At 39.3% G+C, this 27,837-nt stretch overlaps 1 protein-coding gene across 12 annotated transcripts in view; it reads left to right on the forward strand.

The window, feature by feature from the left end:
• Dlgap1 (DLG associated protein 1) overlaps positions 1–27,837 on the forward strand; it is an 852,341-nt gene that overhangs the window by 81,715 nt on the left and 742,789 nt on the right. For all 12 annotated transcript variants that reach the window (NM_001360665.1, NM_001347411.1, NM_001347412.1 and 9 more), the window contains exon 2: positions 27,475–27,636. The gene's annotated coding sequence lies outside the window, so the exon portion shown is untranslated. The remainder of the gene's footprint in view (positions 1–27,474; positions 27,637–27,837) is intronic.

Consider the following 27,837-nt stretch of genomic DNA (forward strand, 5'->3'; position numbering starts at 1 on the left):
TTTTGATACATATGCAGCTAGAGTCAAGAGCTCCGGGGTACTGGTTAGTTCATAATGTTGATCCACCTATAGGGTTGCAGATCCCTTTAGCTCCTTGGGTACTTTCTCTAGCTCCTCCATTGGGAGCCCTGTGATCCATCCATTAGCTGACTGTGGGCATCCACTTCTGTGTTTGCTAGGCCCCGGCATAGTCTCACAAGAGACAGCTACATCTGGGTCCTTTCAATAAAATCTTGCTAGTGTATGCAATGGTGTCAGCGTTTGGATGCTGATTATGGGGTGGATCCCTGGATAAGGCAGACTCTACATGGTCCATCCTTTCATCTCAGCTCCAAACTTTGTCTCTGTAACTCCTTCCAAGGGTGTTTTGTTCCCACTTCTAAGGAGGGGCATAGTGTCCACACTTCAGTCTTCATTTTTCTTGAGTTTCATGTGTTTAGCAAATTGTATCTTATATCTTGGGTATCCTAGGTTTTGGGCTAATATCCACTTATCAGTGAGTACATATTGTGTGAGTTCCTTTGTGAATGTGTTACCTCACTCAGGATGATGCCCTCCAGGTCCATCCATTTGGCTAGGAATTTCATAAATTCATTCTTTTTAATAGCTGAGTAGTACTCCATTGTGTAGATGTACCACATTTTCTGTATCCATTCCTCTGTTGAGGGGCATCTGGGTTCTTTCCAGCTTCTGGCTATTATAAATAAGGCTGCTATGAACATAGTGGAGCATGTGTCCTTCTTACCAGTTGGGGCATCTTCTGGATATATGCCCAGGAGAGGTATTGCTGGATCCTCCGGTAGTACTATGTCCAATTTTCTGAGGAACCGCCAGACGGATTTCCAGAGTGGTTGTACAAGCCTGCAATCCCACCAACAATGGAGGAGTGTTCCTCTTTCTCCACATCCTCGCCAGCATCTGCTGTCACCTGAATTTTTGATCTTAGACATTCTGACTGGTGTGAGGTGGAATCTCAGGGTTGTTTTGATTTGCATTTCCCTGATGATTAAGGATGTTGAACATTTTTTCAGGTGCTTCTCTGCCATTCGGTATTCCTCAGGTGAGAATTCTTTGTTCAGTTCTGAGCCCCATTTTTTAATGGGGTTGTTTGATTTTCTGAAGTCCACCTTCTTGAGTTCTTTATATATGTTGGATATTAGTCCCCTATCTGATTTAGGATAGGTAAAGATCCTTTCCCAATCTGTCGGTGGTCTCTTTGTCTTATTGACGGTGTCTTTTGCCTTGCAGAAACTTTGGAGTTTCATTAGGTCCCATTTGTCAATTCTCGATCTTACAGCACAAGCCATTGGTGTTCTGTTCAGGAATTTTTCCCCTGTGCCCATATCTTCAAGGCTTTTCCCCACTTTCTCCTCTATAAGTTTCAGTGTCTCTGGTTTTATGTGAAGTTCTTTGATCCATTTAGATTTGACCTTAGTACAAGGAGATAAGTATGGATCGATTCGCATTCTTCTACATGATAACAACCAGTTGTGCCAGCACCATTTGTTGAAAATGCTGTCTTTCTTCCACTGGATGGTTTTAGCTCCCTTGTCGAAGATCAAGTGACCATAGGTGTGTGGGTTCATTTCTGGGTCTTCAATTCTATTCCATTGGTCTACTTGTCTGTCTCTATACCAGTACCATGCAGTTTTTACCACAATTGCTCTGTAGTAAAGCTTTAGGTCAGGCATGGTGATTCCACCAGAGGTTCTTTTATCCTTGAGAAGAGTTTTTGCTATCCTAGGTTTTTTGTTATTCCAGATGAATTTGCAAATTGCTCCTTCTAATTCGTTGAAGAATTGAGTTGGAATTTTGATGGGGATTGCATTGAATCTGTAGATTGCTTTTGGCAAGATAGCCATTTTTACAATATTGATCCTGCCAATCCATGAGCATGGGAGATCTTTCCATCTTCTGAGATCTTCTTTAATTTCTTTCTTCAGAGACTTGAAGTTTTTATCATACAGATCTTTCACTTCCTTAGTTAGAGTCACGCCGAGATATTTTATATTATTTGTGACTATTGAGAAGGGTGTTGTTTCCCTAATTTCTTTCTCAGCCTGTTTATTCTTTGTGTAGAGAAAGGCCATTGACTTGTTTGAGTTAATTTTATATCCAGCTACTTCACCGAAGCTGTTTATCAGGTTTAGGAGTTCTCTGGTGGAGTTTTTAGGGTCACTTATATATACTATCATATCATCTGCAAAAAGTGATATTTTGACTTCCTCCTTTCCAATTTGTATCCCCTTGATCTCCTTTTGTTGTCGAATTGCTCTGGCTAATACTTCAAGTACTATGTTGAAAAGGTAGGGAGAAAGTGGGCAGCCTTGTCTAGTCCCTGATTTTAGTGGGATTGCTTCCAGCTTCTCTCCATTTACTTTGATGTTGGCTACTGGTTTGCTGTAGATTGCTTTTATCATGTTTAGGTATGGGCCTTGAATTCCTGATCTTTCCAGAACTTTTATCATGAATGGGTGTTGGATCTTGTCAAATGCTTTTTCTGCATCCAACGAGATGATCATGTGGTTTTTGTCTTTGAGTTTGTTTATATAGTGGATTACATTGATGGATTTTCGTATATTAAACCATCCCTGCATTCCTGGAATAAAACCTACTTGGTCAGGATGGATGATTGCTTTAATGTGTTCTTGGATTCGGTTAGCGAGAATTTTATTGAGGATTTTTGCATCGATATTCATAAGAGAAATTGGTCTGAAGTTCTCTATCTTTGTTGGATCTTTCTGTGGTTTAGGTATCAGAGTAATAGTGGCTTCATAAAATGAGTTGGGTAGAGTACTTTCTACTTCTATCTTGTGAAAAAGTTTGTGCAGAACTGGAATTAGATCTTCTTTGAAGGTCTGATAGAACTCTGCACTAAATCCGTCTGGTCCTGGGCTTTTTTTGGCTGGGAGACTATTAATAACTGCTTCTATTTCTTTAGGGGATATGGGACTGTTTAGAAGATCAACTTGATCCTGATTCAACTTCGGTACCTGGTATCTGTCCAGAAATTTGTCCATTTCGTCCAGGTTTTCCAGTTTTGTTGAGTATAGCCTTTTGTAGAAGGATCTGATGGTGTTTTGGATTTCTTCAGGATCTGTTGTTATGTCTCCCTTTTCATTTCTGATTTTGTTGATTAGGATTTTGTCCCTTTGCCCTTTAGTGAGTCTAGCTAAGGGTTTATCTATCTTGTTGATTTTCTCAAAGAACCAACTCCTCGTTTGGTTAATTCTTTGAATAGTTCTTCTTGTTTCCACTTGGTTGATTTCACCCCTGAGTTTGATTATTTCCTGCCGTCTACTCCTCTTGGATGAATTTGCTTCCTTTTTTTCTAGAGCTTTTAGATGTGTTGTCAAGCTGCTAGTATGTGCTCTCTCCCGTTTCTTCATGGAGGCACTCAGAGCTATGAGTTTCCCTCTTAGAAATGCTTTCATTGTGTCCCAAAGGTTTGGGTACGTTGTGGCTTCATTTTCATTAAACTCTAAAAAGTCTTTAATTTCTTTCTTTATTCCTTCCTTGACCAAGGTATCATTGAGAAGAGTGTTGTTCAGTTTCCACGTGAGTGTTGGCTTTCTGTTATTTTTTTTTTTGTTATTGAAGATCAGCCTTAGTGCATGGTGATCTGATAGGATACATGGGACAATTTCAATATTTTTGAATCTGTTGAGGCCTGTTTTGTGACCTATTATGTGGTCAATTTTGGAGAAGGTACCATGAGGTGCTGAGAAGAAGGTATATCCTTTTGTTTTAGGATAAAATGTTCTGTAGATATCTGTCAGATCCATTTGTTTCATCACTTCTGTTAGTTTCAGTGTGTCCCTGTTTAGTTTCTGTTTCCATGATCTGTCCATTGGTGAAAGTGGTGTGTTGAAGTCTCCCACTATTATTGTGTGAGGTGCAATGTGTGCTTTGAGCTTTACTAAAGTTTCTTTAATGAATGTGGCTGCCCTTGTATTTGGCGCATAGATATTCAGAATTGAGAGTTCCTCTTGGAGGATTTTACCTTTGATGAGAACAAAGTGCCCCTCCTTGTCTTTTTTGATGACTTTGGGTTGGAAGACAATCTTATCAGATATTAGGATGGCTACTCCAGCTTGTTTCTTCATACCATTTGCTTGGAAAATTGTTTTCCAGCCTTTTATTCTGAGGTAGTGTCTATCTTTTTCTCTGAGATGTGTCTCCTGTAAACAGCAAAATGTTGGGTCTTGTTTGTGTAGCCAGTTTGTTAGTCTATGTCTTTTTATTGGGGAGTTGAGACCATTGATGTTAAGAGATATTAAGGAAAAGTAATTGTTGCTTCCTGTTATTTTTGTTGTTAAAGTTGGCATTCTGTTCTTGTGGCTGTCTTCTTTTAGGTTTGTTGAGGGATTACCTTCTTGTTTTTTCTAGGGCATTGTTCCCGTTCTTGTATTGGTTTTTTTCTGTTATTAACCTTTGAAGGGCTGGATTCGTGGAGAGATAATGTGAGAATTTGGTTTTGTCGTGGAATACTTTGGTTTCTCCATCTATGGCAATTGAGAGTTTGGCTGGGTATAGTAGCCTGGGCTGGAATTTGTGTTCTCTTAGTGTCTGTATAACATCTGTCCAGGCTCTTCTGGCTTTCATAGTCTCTGGTGAAAAATCTGGTGTAATTCTGATAGGCTTGCCTTTGTATGTTACTTGACCTTTTTCCCTTACTGCTTTTAGTATTCTATCTTTATTTAGTGCATTTGTTGTTCTGATTATTATGTGTCGGGAGGAATTTCTTTTCTGGTCCAGTCTATTTGGAGTTCTGTAGGCTTCTTGTATGTTCATAGGTATCTCTTTCTTTATATTTGGGAAGTTTTCTTCAATAATTTTGTTGAAGATGTTTGCTGGTCCTTTGAGTTGAAAATCTTCATTCTCATCCACTCCTATTATCCGTAGGTTTGGTCTTCTCATTGTGTCCTGGATTTCCTGGATATTTTGAGTTAGGATCTTTTTGCATTTTCCATTTTCTTTGATTGTTGTGCCGATGTTCTCTATGGAATCTTCTGCACCTGAGATTCTCTCTTCCATCTCTTGTATTCTGTTGCTGATGCTCAAATCTATGGTTCCAGATTTCTTTCCTAGGGTTTCTATCTCCAGTGTTGCCTCACTTTGAGTTTTCTTTATTGTTTCTACTTCCCTTTTTAGGTCTAGTATGGTTTTGTTCATTTCCATCACCTGTTTGTATGTTTTTTCCTCTTTTTCTGTAAGGACTTCTACCTGTTTGATTGTGTTTTCCTGTTTTTCTTTAAGGACTTGTAACTCTTTAGCAGTGTTCTCCTGTATTTCTTTAAGTGATTTATTAAAGTCCTTCTTGATGTCCTCTACCATCATCATGAGATATGCTTTTAAATCTAGGTCTAGGTTTTCGGGAGTGTTGGGGTGCCCTGGACTGGGCGAAGTGGGAGTGCTGGGTTCTGATGATGGTGAGTGGTCTTGGTTCCTGTTAGTAGGATTCCTACGTTTACCTTTCGCCATCTGGTACTCTCTGGAGTTAGTAGTTGTATTTGACTCTGTTTAGAGATTGTTCTTCTGGTGATTCTGTTACCGTCTCTCAGCAGACCTGGGAGACAGATTCTCTCCTCTGAGTTTCAGTGCTCAGAGCACTCTCTGCTGGCAAGCTCTCTTACAGGGAAGGTGCGCAGATATCTTGTTTTTGGACCTCCTCCTGGTCGAAGAAGAAGGCCCAAAACAGGGCCTCTCTCAGAAGTTGTGTTGCTTTGGCAGTTCCCAGAAGCTGTCAGCTTCTGTGGTGCAGACTCTCACCTGTGCAGACTAAAATCCTAAGTTCCAGGGAGTCCTGGAACCAAGATGGTGACCGCTGCTCCTGAGGCTGAGGCCGTCTCCCGAGCCAGGCGGACACCTGTCCTCTGGTCCGGACGGTGGCCGGCTGTCTGTGGCCCGCCAAGAGTGCTGCCTCAGCGGCTCTGTGCTTCTGCCCGTCCCAGAAGCTGTCCGGTTCTCTGGTGCACCCTCTAACCTGTTCAGACTAATTTCCTAAGTTCTGCTGAGTCCCGGAACCAAGATGGCGACCGCTGCTGCTGAGGCTGAGGCCGCCTCCCAAGCCAGGCGGACACCTGTCCTCTGGTCCGGATGGTGGCCGGTTGTCTGCGGCCCGCCCAGGCTGCTGCCTCAGCGGCTCTGTGCTTCAGCCCGTCCCAGAAGCTGTCCCGACATTTTCATTGTTGTTACTCTGTACCGTAGTTTGAGATCGAGGACCAACATGCCACCTGCACTACTCTTTCTGCTTGGGATTTCTCTGGCTTTTATATGAATTTCAGGAGTGTTTTCCTAGCTCTGAAGAAACCATTGTAGGAATTTTGGTATATATTGAACTGAATCTTTAGGTCTCCAATAATGTAGTCATTTTCAAAATATCTCAGGTTAGGAGATACTTTAGAAGACTGTCTGTCCTCTAATGTCTTCTTTAGTGTTTTAAATTTTTCATTGTACAGGTCTCACTTTCTTGTTTTATTTAATTTCTAGGCATTTTAAAGAAGCCATTAGAAATCTGATTTTCCCAGATTTCTATTGTACACATGGTCATTGGTAAGGATACGTGTGATTGGTACCTTCCTGCTTTGCTGAGAGTGCGCTGGGAGGCTGTGTTGAAAGTCTCCTGAAGTATCAGATGACATTGTCTACAAAATAGAATAACATTTACTCTTACTTTCATATCTCTATATCTTTTATTTATTTTATTTCATTGCTCCAAATTCTTATATACCATCCTGGGTCAAAACAGAGAATGGATGACAGCCTTATCTCATCATTTCTCTTTTTGAGAATTTAGAATATAAATCTCTTGTTTTATTTAAATTAGCACATTTCTGGCTCCTTATGATAGTCTCCTAGTTAGGTTTCTGGGGTTTTTTTTTTATACTCTCTCTCTCTCTCTCTCTCTCTCTCTCTCTCTCTCTCTCTCTCTCTCCCCCCCTCTCTCTCTCTCTGTTATTTATTCACTTTATATCTGGATCTTAGCTTCCCCTCCCTCCTCTCCCTTCATGTCCTTCATCTGTCTCCTCTCTCTTCCCCTCCTCTCCACTTTCCTCACCTTCTCCCCAGAAAAGGGGAAGCCTCCCCAGGACATCAACAAGCCCCGGCATATTAAGCCACAGCAAGATCTATGAGAGTGACCCTAGCTAAAGACCCTTAGCAATGGGGGATATGGAGCCTGAGCCAGCCATCTCCTAAAACCAGGCAAGATTTCAAATGGAGACATTTGGGACACCAAACCAGTCCCCAAACATCACACCTATAATCTGTCCTGCCTACAGCATGTGCAGAAAAGAGGGGAAGTGAAGTGGAAACTTCTGGTTTGTTTGGAAAGTCAGTTATGCCAGATGATGGTTTGCTGGAGCACACAGGTGAAAGGATATCTTGTTAAAGCAGACACAGGTGAAAGGATGTTTTGATATAGCAGACACGTGAAAGGTCTTGTGATAAAGGAATATAGTTATGGCCCTACAGTGGGAGACAAGCACTGATCATTGGTTTGTTTTGCTCCACCTTGTTAATGACATAATGACAAGACATGCGTTTGTTGGATCACCTTACATAGCTAGTGTTGTCCAGATCAGCTTGTGGTTAAGCCACCATTGAGAGGAACTCATCAAAAAAAAAAAACAAAAAAACAAAAAAAACTTCTCTTGAAGTCCCTGTGGCTTCTTGCTTTTTCTGAGCTATCACCTCAGGCTGTTTGAGGAGCCTTGCAATTTCTTCAGGATTGAAAGCCGCTGCTGGTTCCTGTGTGATGTCTGCCTGCCAAGAGGACTGGTCTGCATTTGCTGATTCGTATTGGGTATTTCATATGGGACTGAACTGTTGCCAAAGAAGATCAAGCTCACCCTATTGCGAGCACTATTGCTAAACAGGTCCACTTCCCCCATACCCTAATAACTTTTCTCTTCTACTGCCTCTGGTGGGTGGTGGACGAGAGGTGAGGTTGAATACTTATTAAAGTAGGTTTCAAAAAATGTATACCTGCAGGGTGGAGGAGAACTTGAGGGAAAGACCAAGCAATAACTGGTCCACATGCCATGAAAGGGACTCTACTTCTGATTCTACAGATTATATTCCACCATACTTGCAAAAAGAAGCCTAGCTTATAGGTAGTCAGAGGGCTTCACCCAGCAACTGTTGGATGCTGATGCAGAGACCCACAGCCAAACATTAAGTGAAGCTTGGGGAATCCCATGGAAGAGGGAAAGGGGGATTAAAGGAGCCAGAGGGGCCAAGAACACCACAAGAAAACCTGCAGAATTTACTAACTAGGTCCAAGGTGGCTAATGGAGGCTGAATGCGAACCAGAGATAGAGTGGGATGTACCTAGGGCCTCTGCACATATGTAACAGTTGTGCAGCTGAGACATCATGGGGGATCCTAAATCAGGAGTGGGGGCTGCCTCTGATATATTGACTACCCTTGGATCCCCTTCACCTAACTGAGCTGCCTTGTCTAACCTCAGTAGAAGATGATTTCCCCTACCTCATTCTTAACTTCAGATGAAATGCTTGAAAATTTGACTCTACTTAATACAATGTTGACTATACATTTGTCATATATAACCTTTGCTATGCTAAGATATTCATTTCTATCCCTAGTGTCTTCAAGGCTTTGATCATGAGGGGTAATTGAACGCTGGCTCTACTGAGAGAATCATGTGATACTTGTCCTTCAATGCATTGATGTGGTTTGTTACATTTATTGATTTATAAGTGTTGAACCAATCTTGTGTCCCTGGGATAAAATCAATTTAGTCATGGTGTGTTATCTTCTTAATGTTTTCTTAAATTTGGTTTGCAAGTATTAAGAATTCTTGCATCTATGTTAATAAAGGACATTAGCCAATAGTGGGAATACTTGTGTTTATGGTCAGGGAAATTGAATTATAGGGTTTTTTTTTTTTTTTTTTTTTTTTTTTTTGGCTGTGTCCTTTTGGCTTTGGCCACAGGATGATGCTGCCTTTGAAATGACATTGTGGTGTTACTTCTAACTCTTTTTCTAGGGTAGTTTAAGGAACATTGGTGTGAGCGCTCATTGTAGCTTTTCAAGAATTGGAGAGTGTATCTACTTTGTCATCAGCTTTTCTTGGTGAAAGAATGTGCTATTTCTACCGTTTCATCACTTGTTCTGAATCTGTTTCATCTATTTTTAATCCCCTTTAATTTTGATAAGTCACAAGTTCCCTTGAATTTGTCAGTTGGTTGTATATTATTTTTTGGTGTGGCAAACAAAAATTTTCAAGGCATTTCCTAATTACCCTCCAGATTGTTGTGTCCCCGAGTGACCTACTTATTATTTGTCTCAAATTTTGAGAGAACACCCCCAACCTCCGTCAGTAACTTTGGCTAGGATTTTTTTTTCAATCAACGTGCTTTAATTCCAGTGAACTAGTGTTTTACTCCATTGCTTCTGTACATCATCCTGCTAGGGAGCAGTGCATTAGTGCATTAAATTGCCACACTCTTTGTTATTTCTTCCTGCTTATGCTTTGGGTTTGACTTGAGTTATAGTAAGACTTTGAAGCCTAGCATTGGTTTCTTTATTTGATCTCTGTGGTGGTGAGTTTTTTTCTTGACTTGACATAAACTCAGATTATCTAGGAGAGGGAAACTCAATTAAGAAAACAGCTTCATCTGGCTGACCTGTGGGGAAGTCTATGGGGCATTTTTTTTTTTTTGATTCATGTGTGATGTGAGAGTACTCAGCCCATTGGGTAGTATCAGCGCTGGTATGTGTTAGTAAACTGAACAAGCTATGAGGCGTAGAAAAGGCATTATTTCTCCATGGTCTTTGCTATAGTTCTTGCCTCCAGGTTTCTGTTCTGTTTATGTTCCTGCCTGCCTTCCCTATGTGATGCAGTATAACATATATAACTATAACATCTGTTTGTATATAAACAAATCCTTTATCTCCCCAAGTTTCTAGTCATGATGTTCATTGCAGCAATAAAAAGCAAAGTAGAATGGGATCATTCCGATTTTTTAATGTGTACTTACAGCTATAAAATTTCTACCCAGAATTGGATTAGTTGTGTCTCAAAGATTCTGTTGTGTTTTTATTTTCAATTTTTCTAGAAAATCTTTTATTTTCTCCTGTTTTTTGTTTGGTTTTGGTTTTGGTTTTGGTGATTTGAAAAGTACATTGTTGGTCCACAGGTATTTGTTTGGTTTCTATTGTTTCTCTGGATTTGATTATTGATTTTATTTCTCTATGGTCTAATAGGATACAAAAATTGTGATAATTACTGGTATTTGGTAAGAATTGCTTTATTGCCTAGAAGGTAGCCTGTAGAGAATATTCAATGGACTCTTGAGTGAATAATCACATTATCAACCCACTTGTATCTTCCATTCATTTGCCATCTAATTTTATCAGTATGTAAAATTATATTGCTCCTAATTAATTTGATGGTTTGCTGTTGGTTTCTCTCAACCTGAAAATACCGATTATGTTTTTTGATTCTCTAGTTTATTCCTTAGGTCTAACAGGTGTTACTACCTGGAAACCTTGTCTGGAAATTTGTGGAAGGAATGAACAGACAGCTCTTTATTTATTCTTCTTCTTCTTTTTTATATATATATTTTTTATTACGTATTTTCCTCAATTACATTTCCAATGCTATCCCAAAAGTCCCCCATACCCTCCCCCCCACTTCCCTACCCGCCCATTCCCATTTTTTTGGCCCTGGCGTTCCCCTGTACTGGGGCATATAAAGTTTGCAAGTCCAATGGGCCTCTCTTTCCAGTGATGGCCGACTAGGCCATCTTTTGATACATATGCAGCTAGAGTCCAGCGCTCCGGGATACTGGTTAGTTCATAATGTTGTTCCACCTATAGGGTTGCAGATCCCTTTAGCTCCTTGGCTACTTTCTCTAGCTCCTCCATTGGGAGCCCTATGATCCATCCAATAGCTGACTGTGAGCATCCACTTCTGTGTTTGCTAGGCCCCGGCATAGTCTCACATGAGACAGCTATATCTGGGTCCTTTCAGCAAAATCTTGCTAGTGTATGCAATGGTGTCAGCGTTTGGAAGCTGATTATGGGGTGGATCCCTGGATATGGCAGTCTCTACATGGTCCATCCTTTCGTCACAGCTCCAAACTTTGTCTCTGTAACTCCTTCCATGGGTGTTTTGTTGCCAATTCTAAGAAGGGGCACAGTGTCCACACTTTGGTCTTCATTCTTCTTGAGTTTCATGTGTTTAGCAAATTGTATCTTATATCTTGGGTATCCTAAGTTTTGGGCTAATATCCACTTATCAGTGAGTACATATTGTGTGAGTTCCTTTGTGATTGTGTTACCTCACTCAGGATGATGCCCTCCAGGTCCATCCATTTGGCTAGGAATTTCATAAATTCATTCTTTTTAATAGCTGAGTAGTAACTCCATTGTGTAAATGTACCACATTTTCTGTATCCATTCCTCTGTTGAGGGGCATCTGGGTTCTTTCCAGCTTCTGGCTATTATAAATAAGGCTGCTATGAACATAGTGGAGCATGTGTCCTTTTTACCGGTTGGGACATCTTCTGGATATATGCCCAGGAGAGGTATTGCTTCTTGATTGTCAACCTCTGAATGAGAAACTTCATCTCCAGGAAACCACATGCGCGCATGTTTGCAATGGACTAACACTTGCAGTTGTGCGGATATAGTGCTTCATGCTTCAGATTACCAGGGATGTGTGGACACTGGAAACTGTGTTCTTTTGCTTGTGGCTCTGTAAAATCTGTGGGGTAGGAAGTGTGGAACAATTTGTGGGACTGATTCTCTTCTTTACTGCTTCTGGAGAGATGGTGTGACTTACAGACATGGCAGATAGGAAAGCATCAGTTGCCCTCACTGGGGGAGCCACAAGGTGGTTTTCTCTGTGATTTCCTAGCATTCTCCTAGTACAGGCCACTCACCTATCTTGATTTAGAAGTAAAGAATTACTCGTATAACTAGTTAAATAATATATTTTCACATTTATCTACAATATTATGTAATCTAGGAATGATTTTTATACCAGAAATATGGAAGTGAAAACAAAAAACCCACATAGACAAAACTGATCTATGAGATTTATATTCTAATAGGAATCAATAGATAATAAAGAAATAAATGTTACAGCATGTATTTGTGTGTATCATATATAATATTTTTACATATATAATATATGTATATTCATATGTATAATGTACACACACATATATATAATTACTGTAATATATGTAATTCACAGATATACATACTCAGAAATAGATCACATACTCAGAAACAGATAAGTTTATAATTAATTCGACATACACACATATATTATTCAAAGACACATATAGAAATAAAGACTAGCACACATATATGTATCACTACTGAGATGGTGTCAGGTACTAACAATTTATGTCACTACAAAAGCATATCCCAAATAGCTAGATACAAGGGGAAGAGAAATTTGTTTACAGTCACAATTCAGATAGCCTAGTGTGGCTGTGCACCTCAGTGACCCTGCTGCTTGATTACTATCCTTGCTGGAACACCTAAAAGTGACAGGATCCCTTCTTAAAATTTTACAAAGTTTATTTTAAAATACCTGAAAATAAATTAAAACAAAAGAAAATTAACTATGTTCAAACTCAGTACTCAAAGATATATTTTAAAATGTATCTTGCTGAACTTCTATATAGTTAAGAGTAGGCATTCGGAGTGGAAGCTATGAAGCTTCACATTAAATTTTATACACAGTATTGAGTGTATTTTATAAGCATATCCACATCTAAGCCAAAAGGTCCATAAGGGAATTAGAACTAGAACGGTCACCTTGCCAGCAAGCACCCATGCTTGTTGCTACTAAGCAGTCTAATCAACCTAGTTGTCTATCAACAAATCAATGGGTAATGAAAAGTTGGCTTGCATATAAACTAACACCCTTCCACTTGCAGAAATAAAATGAAGTTAAAAATGTGTAAGAAAATTGATGGATTTAGAGTATGTAATATTAGGCAGGAAGAATTGATGATCCAGTAACTACATCTCAGACCAGGGACAAAGACAGAGTTGAGAGGGACCAATGTGGGGCTTCCTGTACCTTATCCTGAGAGCCACTTCTCAGCAGCCTCCCCTCAGTGACTTAAACACCTTTAACTCAACAAAAGTTCTGTCACATTGCAGCACTTTCAAAGTGGGACCAAACCTTTTGTCATGATTTACACATTTAAAAATAATCAGATTATATCTAGATCTATCATCTGTCTTCCTATTATCTTTCATCTCTCTTTATGTCTATTTATATCCACCTATCTAATTTTTGATAATCTTTGTCTTATCATATCTCTCATTATCTATAATCTATCTACCTATCATCTGTCATCTATCTATATATCACTCATTTATTTAGGTAAATAGTTACCTATCTATCATCTTTTTATCTATCATCTACTATATCCATTTGTTTATCTATCATCTATCTATTATCTCTATCTATCTATCTATCTATCTATCTATCTATCTATCTATCTATCTATCTATCTATCTTTGCCTGTCATCTATTTATCTGTCTGTCTATCATCTGTCTACCTGTCCATTGTATCTATCTATCTATCATCTATCTGTCCATCCATCCATCCATCCCAGCCGTGACTTGAGTTTTATGGCAGATGGTAAGGAATTGTATGTGTTATCCATAGGGGGATGTGAACAAATGTCTACTGATCTCAGACAGGAACCAACAGATGAAAGTAAGGAGTCCACCAAAGTCTTACTTTGTTTTTATTGTGCATACTTACAGAAGTATAGGTAAGTGGCTGCTTACAGATGGGGGGGGGCACTTAGAAGTAACTGGAGCACCAATAAGGCCACCCCAGCACGTGTATGTGTGCATGTGTGAGTTTTTGCTTGCATGTTGTATATGCATGTGGGAGTGTGTTTGTATCTTTGTACGTGTGTGTTTGTGTGTGTGTGTGTGTGTGTGTGTGTGTGTGTGTGTGTGTGTGTGAATCTTGTAAGTCCCAGCTGCCCTGGGCTTGTGAGGGTTATTTCTCAAGTCTACTAAGCTTCCCTTGTCTCTTCTACTGAACATTTCCACTCAGAGGAAGTTGCCAAACAGTGCATAGAATGATAATCCTGCATCTCCAGTGGTGACACTCAAACATCTGAATAACAAGTCAGGAAAGCTCTCCTTCCAGCTTTTCATGTTGGAAGATGAGAAGCACAGAGGTCTCGTGCATGTTCTTGAAAGAGCAGGGAGAGCAGAGTAGAGCAAACAGGGTTAGTCCTAAGGAGATAGGTCATAAAAATAACAAAAGACCAAGAGGACCAAGGTCTATTTGGGATGAAATGTGTCACATCGCTCTGTAACTTGTCACTTTCAAGGGACATTGAATGCTGATCTTCCCGACAGCAGTGAGGACAGGGGAGAGAACTTAATCTGTTTCAAAATTTCAGTCTGAAAATACAAATGGACAAAGAGGATTATGAAAATCAAAGCGGTAAGATATTCTTAAATTCAGGATTATTTTTGAAGGACCCAACGGGATTATTTTTGAAGGACTGAATGTGATAAGAAAAAAAATCATACTGATATTTTTGACTTGTTTTATTAGAAATACAAAGATGTTATTTTAATATTGACATAAAAAATCATTAGAAAGGCATGTTTTGTGGTCTGTCAGGATTTTAGTTTGGGGCATATTAAGTGAAAGATATAAATTAATGAATTACATAAAGACTGTTTATACTAGTGAGTCTCAGTTGTCTACTTGATAGAACCCAGAGTTACCTGAGGAGGGAGTATTGATTGAGGTGTTTCTAAGATCAGACTGCCATGTAGCCACATCTCTGAAGGATTATCTTGATGGTTGGTGGTTGTGGGAAGGCCCAGTGCACTATGGGTCCTATCACCTCTATGCAGGTCATCCTGGGTTGTATCAGACTTCTAGAGAGCCTGAGGCAGAGAATGAATTAGGCAATGGGCAGCCTGGCTTGCTACTTAGAAGTGTAAAATAAAATAAGTTCTTTTCTATGCCCAGCTGCTGTTACTACTTATCATGATGTTCATCATATAACATAGTTGGAAAAATATTAAGTAAAATTCTAAAATTAAAAAAAGAGCCTATTTTGACTAGAGGCCTATGTTTGGAAGTTTGGCTGCATAATATGTATCCCTAGGGAAATAGTTAACTTGGTCTGATTAAGAAGAACCTTACAATGAGACAGAGAAGGACTTCATAATGGAAATTTAAAATGCCCACAGTTGTCCATCAAGTGAAAAGAGACCCCACCAACAAGTGTGTGATCCCTTCTGTCAAGTGTAGGACCAATAGATATGTGATCTGTCAAGTGTGGGCCCAATAGGTATTGGATCCCTTTTGTCAAATGTGGGGCTATCAGGTGTGTGATTCCTTCTGTTAAGTGGGGCTAGCAGCTAGATCTGGGACTTAGAAATATGCATACCTTCCATGGGTGATTGTTTCCAATTCTAAGAAAGGTATGCATAAAAGGATGGACCATCTAGAGACTGCCATATCCAGGGATCCATCCCATAATTAGCCTCCAAACGATGACACCATTGCATACACTAGCAAGCGTTTGCTGAAAGGACCCTGCTATAGCTGTCTCTTGTGAGACTAGGCCGGGGCCTAGCAAACACATAAGTGGATGCTCACAGTCAGCTATTGAATGGATCACGGGGCCCCCAATGGAGGAGCTAGAGAAAGTATCCAAGGAGCTAAAGAGATCTGCAACCCTGTAGGTGCAACAACATTATGAACTAACCAGTACCCCGGAGCTCTTGACTCTAGCTGCATATGTATCAAAAGATGGCCTAGTCGGCCATCACTGGAAAGCTAGGCCCATTGGACTTGCAAACTTTATATGCCCCAGTACAGGGGAATGCCAGGGCCAAAAAGTGGGAATGGATGGGTAGGGGAGTGGGGGGAGGGTATGGGGGACTTTTGGTATAGCATTGGAAATGTAATTGAGGAAAATACGTAATAAAAAATCTCTTTAAAAAAAAAGAAAAGAAATATGCATACCAGGCAACAGAGTCAGGGACAGTTCCCTCTCCAACTGTTAGGGAACCCCCATGAACACTAAGCCGCACATCTTCTACAAATGTGTTAGGGGCCAAGGCATGCTCTTTAGTTGATGATTCAGTCTCTGTGAGACCCTGTGGACCCAGGCCAGTTAATTCTGTAGGCCTTCTTGTGTTGATCCCCTTTCCATAGCTGTACTGCCTGGCTGGGTCTCAGCGGGAGAGGATGCACTGTGACCTGATGTGCCAGGGCAGTTTGGTACCTAAGGGGTCTTTCCCTACTCTGAGAGAATGGGAGAGGGTAGTGGGAGGAGGGATTTGTGAGGGAGGAGGGAGGAGGGAGGAGGGGGGAGGGGGGAGGGGGAGGGGGGAGGAGGGAGGACGTTGGTTATTGGGATGAAAAGTGAATAATTAAATTAATGAAAAAAAAATATGGATGTCATTGTGATCTTGACAAGGCCAGCCACATTAGGATTGGTGGATGGATGGGAGCAGTGATTGCTGCAGACTTGAGGCAACGTCCCCCAACTGATTGGGAGGCAGCAGACAGAAATCTGGAGACTGCTGGAATGGAATGAATGGAAAGCATCTCCTGGGAGTTGATATGCTTAGGGAATCAGGGAAAGATACTTTAATTTTCTGGCCCTTTTCTTTGAAATTATGGCTTCATAGGAAAGTCCAAATATATTCATTAATATACAGCGTGTATGGAGATCCTGTGTATCTCAATCCAGTTTTCCCGAAGGTAACAACTTGCATTTCTATAATAAAATGTCAGACCCCAAACCCATAGGGGTTGTGATAATTCCCAGATGAATATGCTTGTTTATGTGTGTTCTGCGTAGTCACACATCTAAATAGATTTGTGTGACTACCAATACAACCCATATATTTGTATGACTATCTGCATAATCAAGATCTAGACTTTTCCATCATGAAATACTCCTATACAGAGTCGTATACTGTGTTATCTTTGAGATCTGGCCACTGGGCTCACCATAATGCCCTTGGGAAACATCTAAGCTATTACTGTATCAAGGTGTACAAATAGACTTGATGAAAGACATCAGAGCAATTTCCAGGTTTGGGCCTCTATAGAGAACTGCTACAAACCTCTGGAGATAGGTTTTTGTGGAAACATAAATTCTCTGGAACAAATGCCCAACAGCACAATTTCTGGAGTATATGATAAGTGCATCTTTCATTTTATAAGGTACCACCATGACTTTTCCCAAAGTAGCTGTACAATATGTTGTTACAAGCAATGTGTGAGTACCCCAGGATCTCCACTTTTATGTTAACTAATTTTTTGTCATTTCAGCCTTTTTGATGTGCATGTCAGGAGAGATATCATTTTTTAACTTAAAAAAATAGTGTTTATACAGATATATTTTTAGATAGTTAAAAAAGTTTTTCAGAATTTTGGTGATAATTGTATAATACTGCTTTGCCACATAGCTACTTCAGTTACGTGGCATTTTTGTAAGTTTGAACATCCAATAGTATCAAATTCCAGGCTAGTAAGAGGGGCAAATATCTTGTGTTTGCCACAGATCTCTATCTGTGCCGCCTGTACTAATAATAGCCAATGGCTACCTCTGATAGAGCTCGAATGTCTCATTCACCCCCGCAAATACACATCTGCTAACTAACTAGGTACTACTTTCTTCAGCCTCTAGGGTGCAGTACACACTGGTTAGCAGCAACCAAGCAGTTAAAATTCAGGTCTTTGCCGGGTGGTGGTGGTGGCGCACACATTTTATTCCACTTGGGAGGCAGAGGCAGGTGGATTTCTGAGTTTGAGGCCAGCCTGGCCTACAGAGTTCCAGGACAGCCAGGGCTACACAGAGAAACCCTGTCTCGGAAAAACCAAGAAAAAAAATCAGGTTTTTGTGATTGATTGATTGATTATTCATTTATTTGTCAGAGAGATGGAGAATATTTGATCTCAAGGTGCCCAAATATTGATACTGGCTAGTAATATTAAGTACATTGAGCTGAACAACAAAATTTAGGACAGAATAAACTGTTTGGAAACACAGGGGAAATGTATACATCTGTACAAATCAATGTAAAAGGAAATGATACATTTCCTTTTCCCACAGGGTCATGGTGACTGTATATATTTATGCACATATAGTATATATTTATGCATATGTATATATATGAGGTATGATATATTCTAAAAATGTGGAAATCTTGAAAGAGCACCAGGAATAGAATTGTGTTTCAGAAGTACATAGTCACACCTTGAGTAGCTGTGTATTCTGTGGTTGGTGACTACATCTTCAACTCTGTCAGCTCCTGATTTATGGCAGAGCAGTCAAAGCAGAAGTGATGGGTGTGACTATGTACTTCTGAAGTGCAATTCTGTCCAGAAAACTTTTTTGAAAGAACATGAGAAATACCAATAACCTGATTCATGCTTGCCATATCTCCATGAGGTATAAGTGCTGAAATTTCCAGTGTTTGGGACCTCAGAAGTGACCTGAACTCCTAGGAATTTTCACCTGCGTGCATAAGAGTAATGGGAGGTCATAAACAGAAAAATCCTTGCCACAAAAGCAGTAACTCAGAAGGAATACAATCCAAGTCTTTTCTGTGAAAGGATGGTTGAGAGTGTATGTGTTAACACCTCAGGGAACATTGAAGGCAGAACTATGAGTAATGGCTTTGGGAGTAATGGTATAATAGTTTTTCTTAATGTAAATGGAAGAGGCAAGATATTAGGAATGGTTCCATGGATAAGAGGAAAAATCATTGTATAATGGAGGCTACTTGGTAAAACAAACAAGGAGGATAGAATGTTCATCTCTGAAGAAAAAAAAATAAGCGCTGACATTCACAGAGCAGGTACTAAGCAAATGCTATGAGCTTGATCAATAGGACTTCAGGGAGTCAGTCAGGCCATGGTGTGGAGAATTTGTTGAGTTTGCAGAAGCATGAGGGGGTAAGATGATAGGGGACAGGGGGCATGTGAGTTTTTCTCTGACATCAGGACATCAGGAATTCTTTGCATGAATAATAAAATGGATCCATCCACATTGCAGACAGAATTGTTACCCAGAAACCTGGAAATCATCTCTAGGTCTAACATAGGTCTTAACCTGTGTTAGAAATACCTTTCCTAGAGCATCTTCCTAGACAAGAAACCAAAAGGAAAACAGCTGAAAGCTTAAGGAGTTCAGGGTAGGGGTACTGTGCCTTGTAGGAAAGAACAAAGGATAATCTGGAGAAGAAGAAATATCAGTCACTTCAAGGCTTTGTCCATTGAGCCTTTTACTGAGTTGGACATAAAAAAGAAAGAGAGAAAGAAAGAAAGAAAGAAAGAAAGAAAGAAAGAAAGAAAGAAAGAAAGAAAGAAGAGAATAAAAGTGAAAAGAAGAAGAAGAAGAAGAAGAAGAAGAAGAAGAAGAAGAAGAAGAAGAAGAAGAAGAAGAAGAAGAAGAAGAAGAAGAAGAAGAAGAAGAAAAAGTGTTCTGCCCAGAATAATGTCAGCCTCTGGATTGACAACTGTTCTCTATCTGTTTGGGCTAAGTTAGATAAAATGAGGAAAATAATCCATTACAGTCTTTGTAGATTGTGTATGCTGTGTGGCCAAAAGCTCATTGGTGTTCAAGAGGTAAGTGACTTTATAGGTTAACACATCTTTACTTTTTAATATGCATTACCTTTGGATGAGGAAGGAGCAAGGAGAGTTTCTCTCACTGCTGATGTGTCCTTTATCTTTCAATAGCTTTAGACCTAGAAAGCATCAAGTTGATGCCAGCAGTTTTCTCTGGCTTTGCAGCCAGTTTGAAGTCCTGCTATTGGCTCATCTTTGACCGAAGATTGGCAAGCCCTAACCTGTCCCTCTTCGTTTACAATGTGGCAGTGACCAGCAGCTGAAGGGGCATGCTGAATTGTTAGCTTGCGAATGTTCTGAGTGCATCTTTTGAGAATCTGCTTTCTCCCTTATTGCCTAACTCCTGGCCTACCATGACAGACTCTAGACACTTCATTACACTCTTGACTGTAAGGTTCACAAAACAACGGCAAGAGGGGAGGAAGAAAGAAACGGGATGAGATAGGGATGCACACACAACCTTATTTTGATGAAATCACTAAGTCAAAATAAAAATAGCTTGATGCTGTCTCCAAAGTTGTGCAAACTTTTCTAGGAACAACTGTTGTGTGTATTTTTATGCTCTCCTGCCTTTGCTCTGGGAGGTGACCATACTACCAGCCCCCACCTGGCTCCCCTTGAATCCTTGGACAAAAGACACACACACACACACACACACACACACACACACACAGAGTTTGCCCAATACCTGGGTGTTACTGTCTCTGCCTGGAAAAGTATGCCCTTAATAATATTTTTATCTCTGCTCCTCCCACCTATCCTAAACTAAAGTGGCTAGTCCCACCTAGCCCCTGACAAACATCCCTGACCACCTGCCTGTAGCAGTGACCACAGGCTCCGCCTGAGACCTCACATGACTGCTGTCTTCTTCTCCCTCCAAAGCATGGCAGAAAAACCCTCTCCTACCTTGTGTCTGCCTTTTCCTCCTGAGACCCAGGAGTCCCACCTGTACCATCCACCAGCAGTTGGTCCCCAGCTTCCTTTATTAACACATCAAGAACCAATTAGGGAACAGGACCTTGGCATCAGAACTGCCCCCTTCGAACAGCAGTATGGCATTATTTCATGAATGGTCCCCTTCTGTCAAACATTCTAGTACCAAAGTTGTATTCCATATTCACAGATAAGGTGTGGCCCCTGTGATAAAACTGTATGTTGCAACAGAAAAGAATGCACTTAGATGTTTCAAAAAAATGCCTTAGCAAATGTATTACCACAGAAAGAGTATTGTTTTAAAAGCTAACAATGATTCAAACAAAGCACATAAAATAAACAAGAAACTTCAGCCCACTATTGGTTAGATTAATGACTCCATTTGTAGCATTGCCTTTATGTAATGAAGCTAATTTTTTTCATGAAGCTACTAATACTTTGACAAATGATTATCTGTTCAGACTTAATCCTTATTCACAAAGAATGAAAGTAGATGCAACATCAAAGGCAGGTTGTAGTTGTTGGTGCTGATAATTCAGCATATTTTGATGTGCCATCATTTAAAAATACTTTATTGTGCTCTTTATATCCTCTTAATTAGAGGAAGAAATGAATTCTTGCCTGTACACATTAGCTAGGCTTTGAGACAGAATAAGCTAAGATTTTAGAATGTCTAACAAAATTATTTATTGCAGGACTATTAAAAACTTACAAATGTGACCCTGGGTTCTATCCATATGGCTATTTTTATAAACTCTTACAGACTAGAAGACTCCTCCCCCAAATATGCCAGGCTTAATTTTCTGCTTCACAGAGCACAGCTAGTGTGCTAGCAAAGCCCTGTGACATTTTCCACAGCTCGCATTGCCAACCACTAGAAGCCTGTGGCAGTTCTTAATCTATAATATACAAGCTGACAATTGGTGAAGAGAGGTTTATGTAATTCTTGCTAATAGTTCTCACTGGTGATTACATCACCACAGAGAATCATAAAGGCTGAACTGGTGAAAGCTGAGAAGTTGGCACTTTCTTCCCAGGATGAGCCCGATACACCCCTTCAACTCTCTGCTTCACAGACTGCTTGCAAAACCACCTCTGATTTTTTTTTCCTAAATGCCAAAAATAATAAAGCACTTTTGTTGAGTGTGCTGCCTCCAGTGTGTGTAAAGGCTGTGATTTCAATCATCAGTATTTCTACTAAATGGCCTATGTTCATCCCAACGTCTTCCAAAGAGTATCAACTAATAAAAGAATGGCATGCCTGCATTCTAAAGATGTGGTAATCAGATCAAATCTATAATCTGAAGAATTTATGATGACAGCAGTCAGAGTCAATGGAATTGAAGAACTTAATGTATTGTATGGGCAGAATATAGTTCGGGATAGAGTTCTCTGCAGTGTCATGGTCACAAATATCTATGTGCCACCAAAGGCTGTTAAGGTTTGAGGGAAATGTGCCTGTTCAAATAGTAACACTTTGGTATCTTCATCATGTTCTAATCCCTATAAACGACTCTGTGTGTACACAGTAGTCACTCATTTCCCTGGCAGTGTGCTGAAAAAGGATTATAAATAAATAAACATTTTAGCCAGCTGGAACAGGTTTACATAATCAAATTCAATATTATATTAGTTTATATGAAAATTATCAATGTTTTGTTGTTTCTCTCCTACCTTCGATGTGGTATTACCTTTCAGAATTAAAGAATGCGTCTGTTGACATCTGTCGATGTTAAGATACTGCCTTAGAGGCCCTCTTGGTAGGATAATCACAAGAACCCTGAGCATCTTACACTCTGTTGGTTGAAATTGTTATCTGCATGACTGAAACTCATATTTGTTTGTCTGTGACAGATTCAATTATTTTTCTCAGTAGACTATGAATGAAGTCCCCAAGGGAATGTGTATGATATGTGGAAAAGAAGGCCTCTGCAGAAAAAGTTAAGAGTGGGTATCATTTAAGAGACTCAATTCCATTCGGTTCAGTTCATTCAAACTCACCGGTTGGTGACTGGAGAAGAATGCATCATCAGTAAATGCTGGCATTTTATAATTATGCAAGAGCAATGTGATTGCCTTTACTTTTCAAATCTGGAAAACAACTTTTGAAAGGACACAATTCCTTCAAACTTGGTACCTTCACCAAATGTCAACCCCTTACGTAACTATGATATAATTATAAAATCATAAATATTGATGTTACTTATAGACTGCCTCAAATGTTGCCATCGTGATAGACTTGTTCTATTTCTTGGCTGTCTTGGGTTTTTCAATTATTCTCATGGCTCCCCGCTTCTGTGACTTTAGTGAATTCCCTGAGACCTTTTCTTTCTCAACCTTGATGTTGTAAGAGTGCCAACTATTTGCTTTGAAGAATATCCCTCAATTGATTCGCAAAGTTTTCCTTTCTAGCTAAATTCAAGTTGTTTGTCCTTTGTCTGACTATCATAGAAGCTAAGGGGTGTGGTCTCCGGTGGTTCTGGAGGCCCAGGGAGGTGAAATTTACTCCCTTAGTTGATGTGGAGAGTGTCATTTCTTTTTCACTGCCAATTTACTTTCTCCTTCTCTCTTGGCTACTAAGTGTCTTGTGGGAAGGTCACCTGGAAATATCTAATATCCTATTTACTCATTTATTTTCCCTTACTTCTTTTAACACCCAGAAATTATCTCTGCTTTCAAAACCATTGATAATGTTTATGGGAATGTTATTTTCTTTCACATTATTCTTTCTGTGCTTTTCCATGTGAATTCTACACAGAGAATGAGTTAGTTCATCCGCACATATTCAATTGGTGACTTATCTATAAAACAGACTTTGGGTATTTATTTTATTCTGCGCACACGGCTCTGGACTGGGCCATTGGGAACACACTTAGGTTCGTTCCCTTGTTCCTGTGACATGATGATATGCTATGGACCTTTGAGCTCTGGCTCGCTCTCAGCACCACAGTCTTTGCAGTCTTATCTTGCTTGTTTCCCTCCTCTTGTTCATCCCCATTACATGCCCCAAATCAACTGTTCCCTCTGAGATCCTCCATTCTTTTGCCTGAGGTGAGATCATTGGAAACCAAGGTCAAGTATGCTCACTGTACTGCAGCCACTGACTGGAGAGAAAATGGGTAACCCATAGACATGCGCCAAGAAGAACACAACTCTGCAGGTCACCATGCTCATGTGAAGATGCACATTAGTGTCTTAATAATGGCACCACGGGATGCTTTCTAAACAGTTCCCTTTTATTACGTGCACCGGCTTTTAGAATATCACGAGGCTACATTTACTGTACAAAGTGATGTGGCATTTTCACAATGCTGTTTCCTTGCTCACCTCCATCCCTCGGGTAGCTCCTCTCTTGTCAGCTCTCGCTACACCCGATCTTGGCCTATCTCTTCCCAAATATTAGCTTTCTATTTTCAGGCATCTTGTTATTGACGTACACATGTCTAGTTCTCCTTCTGAGTGTGGTTTGCTTGATTAATTTAATGATAACCAGATCTTTTTATTTGTTTCCAAATGACATCATTTCTTCTTCTCTATGGCTAAACAAAACTCAGTTAGAAAGAAAGGAAAGGAGGGAGGGAGAGACAGAGAGATAGAAGGGCATAGGGAATGAGGGACAGAGGGAGGGAGAAAGATAGAACTCAAAGTTTCATTCAGTGATAGTCATTGGAGCTGATTCTGTAATGGCGTGGTTACCAACAGTGGTGGATTGGTATGCATGTCTATCTGAGGAATGGTGACTTGGGTTTCTATAACTATATGCCCAATAGTGGAGTAGCCAGATCATACAGTAACTTTTGAATGCTTTTATTTTTATTTTAGTTTTGATTTTTAAAATAGGTATCTTAACCTACAATTCTACAACAATGCATAAAGCTTCCTTTTCTCATATACTTACCAATATTTAATTTTTTGTTTTTCTGATAATAGCCATTCTTACAGATAAGGTACAGTGTCAGTGTACCTTGAATTTTGCTGGTGGTTAAATGTGTTGAGCATTTTTTTATACACATATGGTCATATGTAATACTTTTTTGAACTGTTGATTTACCCATTTGTTGGTTGGGTGTTTTGGGGGATGGGTACTTGAGTTTGGAAGGATATATATTATTTATTATTTAATATATTAAAGATTGATCCCCTATCAAATATCTGGTGGCCATAGAATTTCTCATATTCTATAGGCTGTCTCTCCACTCTCCTGGTTGCTTCCCATACAATCCCATTCAGTAAATTCTTGTTATTAATTTTTTGGGCTAGTGGTACTCACTTCGGAGGTCTTTGCCTACGCCCACACTGTAAAGGGTTCTCCATTTATTCCAGGATTCTTGGCCTATGCTGTAAAGTGTTTTTATAGAGCACTTTGACAGTGGCATGTCTTACACCCAAGTATTTGATCCTTTTTTATAGCTGATTTGTTCAGACTGAGAAACTTCAATTCTTTGTCATAAATACACCTAATCGATTACACGGGACTCCATTGTATCATAAGGAACATTCACATTCTTATTCCACCAGGACAAATAAGTCTTTATTGAGAGTATGGTATGTGTGTAAAGATCTTGTCATTAGACTTGGCATATATGACATAATAATGTCCCTAAATGTTACTTACTTTGGCTCCATTCTTTCTCTAAGTGTGACTGCTTATTTGTAATACAAGGCACATAAAGGTTCTGAATTTCTGAGTTCTATATGCTATCATATTGGTTGTTTTAATATTTGATGTTTTCTGTTTACCTTGTTCTGGTTCATGTCACCCATGGGTACAGAGGTCTCTTCCTTACCAATTCAGTTTGTCTGCGTGTCTCTTGAAAATCATCTATTTTATCTTCATTGCATAATGTGTACATAGATGCCTGTAGAGTGGTTTCTCATAACCTCACTTTATTTTTTTCAATAGTTAGTTCCTATGTAATTTCTCATTATTTTATAATGTCTGACTTCTTCATTTTTCTGGTCAGCTTTTGTTTTGCTTATTTTGCTGAAGTTCCTTTTTAAACAACCAGGGTATTGATATTTGAGTTTTCTTTTTCTGATTTACTTTTGTTATTTCCCCCCATTTTTTTTCTTTAGCTGGAAATATAGTTTCTTATTTTCATCATTTCTTTCACCTATGTAAAGTATTCAATTCATCCACACACAAAAAATAATTCAATGTTTAGATCAAGTAAATATTTTTTATGGAAACAACTCGTTTTAAAAATGAGTGTATTTTCCTCAAGTAGGGAGACATAGCAAGGCATTGTGAAACGTGCCTGTCATGTCATCTCTGGAGGTGGGGACTGGACAATGGCATGTTCATGATTAGCAAGATTAGCCAAATCCTGTCTCTAAACTAAACTAAACTAAACTAAACTAAACTAAACTAAACCAAACCAAAAAAGTAAAATTAAAAATAATTAAAGTAAAAACAGGGGGGTTGAAGAAATAAACCAATGAACCAGTGCAGAAGCCAGGCAGACATGAAGCTTCAGATCCACTGATTTCTCGCCATCTGACTCTGGCACATTCCGAATGTGCTGATTCTTAGTTTCTTTACTTGTAAAACAGAAACAAAAATGTCTCTATGAATAGTGAGATGATTTCTAACAAACACCAACCAAAGGCGTTGTACTGTATACTCAGTAAATACCCTCCTACTTCATAGCTTTTAAGAAACAAGAGGCAAAATGGAAAGGAAAGAAGAAGGAAGAGAAGGAGAGAGATTTTGAGATAGACAAGCACAGCAAGTTTCCATTGAACACTACAAAGTGCTTAACTTGGGGCGACTTGATTTTGTTTCACAGGTGTCTGCACAGAACATGCACAGTTCTCCCATAGAGGTCAACTACTTGGCTTGACTGTCATAAAGTGGCAGGAACCCTGACCGTATGCGACTCAAAGATCCCACCCTTCATTTTATTCAAAATACAGAGTAGTGTCCTCTTCTTGATACTTGTACTTTTTATTCAGTTTTAGTTGTGCATGGCTGGTCAACGGCTAACATATTGAATAGAAAATTCCAGAAATTAATATTTCATAAGTTTAAATTTTCTCTGTTCTGAATAGCATGGTGAGATGTCATGCTGTCTTGACCCATCCTGGATGGAATGAATTATGCCTTTGGCCATGTAAAAAATGTCCTGTGTGACACCCACTTTTGGCTACTTAGAAACCATGGAGTACCTAGTTTCACAGTGTTTGTGACACAAGTAAGATTTCATTTACATAATTATGGCCCAACTCAAGTGAAGTGATACTGGAAGTTTTATCACAGTGTAATGTTATAATGACTCTATTATAATAGTAACTTTTAATCTATCACTTTATCTAATGTATAAATTGAATGTAGGTTAAGTATGTAAATAAGCAACTATAATAGTCATTCACTATTATCTTAGGCATAATGCATCTATTGGGAAGGTTAGAATTATTGATATGTTATTTATAGTTAACACGTAAAACAAAGAACATTGTTGACTACCCTAGCCTACTTGCTAAAAGATAGGCTACAGGAGTTGTCTTATAGATGTATCCTTTAGGACTGGGTTCTGCAACTCTTCATTTTGATATCTATAGACAGGATATAAACTGAACATGTTATATCCAGAACATATGCATAAAGACATATATGCATGTAATAACAACTAATGAAAAAAGAGGCCATGAACTTGAGAGAGAACAAGGAGGAGTATATGGGAGGCGTTGGAGTGAGGAAACAGAAGACAAATGATATTATGTTATAATCTCAAAAGTAAAAGAAATAATGGAAAAATTAAAAATTTCAAGATATTAAAAATATGACAAGCTATAACTGCTGTGTGGTTAAATGAGAACATGCCACGTGGAAAGAACAGCTTTGGCGCTCTGTGAACAGACTCCCATTCTTATTTTTTCTTAACCACCTTCTCTGTTTCAGAAAACTGTGGGTGATACTATCGGATCACTTCTAGTGACTGCTACTCAAACCTTTCCCTGGGACACTTTCTTCAAAAGACCAGCACACATCCAACTTGCCCAGATATAATCCCAGATTAATGAAGGTCTTCTAGAAGGGACTACATTAGTCTCACCCGGACTGGTAAGAACTGAACATACCTTTGTATTTAATGTCATCATCTGCTCTGAATTTTTTCTACTTTTTTATTGATTGGAAAGACACATTTCTTTTTTTAAAAACATCGATGCATTGAATGATACCTTTATTGGTACTCTAGCAAACACTCATTTATTTGAAGGCATTTTAGTACGCACATAAAGTAGACAGAGTTAGCATTCACTG

Source organism: Mus musculus, chromosome 17 (genome assembly GCF_000001635.26).
Source record: "Mus musculus strain C57BL/6J chromosome 17, GRCm38.p6 C57BL/6J".
In the NCBI taxonomy this organism is placed as follows: Eukaryota; Metazoa; Chordata; class Mammalia; order Rodentia; family Muridae; genus Mus; species Mus musculus.